The sequence below is a fragment of the Balaenoptera musculus genome, chromosome 17 (genome assembly GCF_009873245.2).
Source record: "Balaenoptera musculus isolate JJ_BM4_2016_0621 chromosome 17, mBalMus1.pri.v3, whole genome shotgun sequence".
Classification (NCBI taxonomy): Eukaryota; Metazoa; Chordata; class Mammalia; order Artiodactyla; family Balaenopteridae; genus Balaenoptera; species Balaenoptera musculus.
In genome coordinates this window covers 7,672,766-7,674,215 of record NC_045801.1, presented here as the reverse complement: position 1 = coordinate 7,674,215, position 1,450 = coordinate 7,672,766, and the positions used below count along the sequence as shown (strand labels likewise).

General features: G+C 46.0%; 1 non-coding gene across 1 annotated transcript; it reads left to right on the top strand.

The window, feature by feature from the left end:
* Nucleotides 1–723: 723 nt before the first annotated feature.
* On the top strand, nt 724–796 carry TRNAE-UUC. The gene has a single exon. It is a non-coding gene; the product is annotated as a tRNA-Glu (tRNA).
* The last annotated feature ends 654 nt before the right edge of the window (nt 797–1,450 follow it).

The window sequence follows — 1,450 nt, the reverse complement described above, 5'->3', positions numbered from 1 at the left end:
CTTGTTCTCTCCAAATATGAAATTAGCTTCTGTGGGAGAAAGCAAATTTAAAGCCATACCTTACTGCTTCTATAAAAACTGGGAGAATCAAGATCAGGGTCTGCTCAACCTGGAGTTTCAAAGGTAGAGACAGACGCTGGCAGGCGGGAGGAAGGGACCGCTCATTAGCTCATGTCTCCTGCCCAAAGCTCGTAAACTAGACTCTACCCTTTACGACTATTCTCACATCATGGGATCTTGATTATTTTCTTACTGGAAATGAGTAACAATGACTCCTCAAGGTTTCTAAAGAGGCTCTCAGGACTGAAGACTCATCTCTCAGTCTTTGCCCCCATCCTGCCCCATCGGAGTTTTTTGGAATAAGAGTCTGATTGTTCCAAGGAGCCAGCATTTCTGGGAGCAGTGAAAGGCCAGCTTCATCAAGCTCCTGCCTATAAATCAGAAAGGTCCAGGAGTAATCCTTGTGACTCCTTGCCTGAAGACAGAAGGCCTGAATGCTTTCCTTCATGTGTTCATTCATTTCAGAAGTGGATTATTCAGCACCAACTACGTTATTGGTACTCTGCTGACCACTGGAGATGCAACCAAGAGAGAAGTATCGCCCCTGCCTCCAGGGAGCTCACGGCTGAGTCAAGGCGAAAGGCGTTTGAGAAGACTGTTGGCATCCAGTCTGGGGGCTGTAGGATAGGACAGGTGCTTTTGAAACATGTAAGGAGGGGGAAGTCCCTGGTGGTCCAGTGGTTAGGACTCTGCACTTTCACTGCAGAGGGCCCAGGTTCAATCCCTGGTCGAGGAGCTAAGATCCCACAAGCCCTGAGGCAAAGCCAAAAAAAACATGTAAGGAGGGCACCCAACCCAGCGTGGAGTGATCAGGGAAAACTTCCCAGAGAAAATGAAATTGAAGCCCAAATAAGGGATATGAGCTGATCCGGCAACCTATCACAACACAGGCGAAGGTGAGAGAGAACCCGGCGTGTTCCCAGAATTCTGTCAGTTTGGCCCATGGAGCGTGAGAGGGGGAGTGGTGAAAAGTGAGAACGGAGAGGTGAGTGGGGGCCAGATCATGCAGAATCTAAACCCTAGCACCCAGTTACAAAAGTTTTTTTTCTCGTGAAAAGAACTTTGAAGATCTACTCTCTTAGCAGCCTTCACATATACAATACGGTCTTGTGAACCAACCTTATTGCAGTTAGTTCGTCACATAATGTATACATATAGCAAATCAGTATGTTGTACACTTAAAACTAAAATATTGATTATATGTCAATTAAATAAATAAATAAATAAATAAATAAAAATTAAAACCTAGAACCCATATTCAGTGCAGATTCCCGAATTCCCCTGTAGGAGGCCAGGTTAACTTTTCCAGGGCTGATCAGGTGTCCTGTGGCCCTGGCGCACTCCCTTTCTTGTCAAATCACTGTTCCCTGCCCAGTCTAGGAGCACCTTA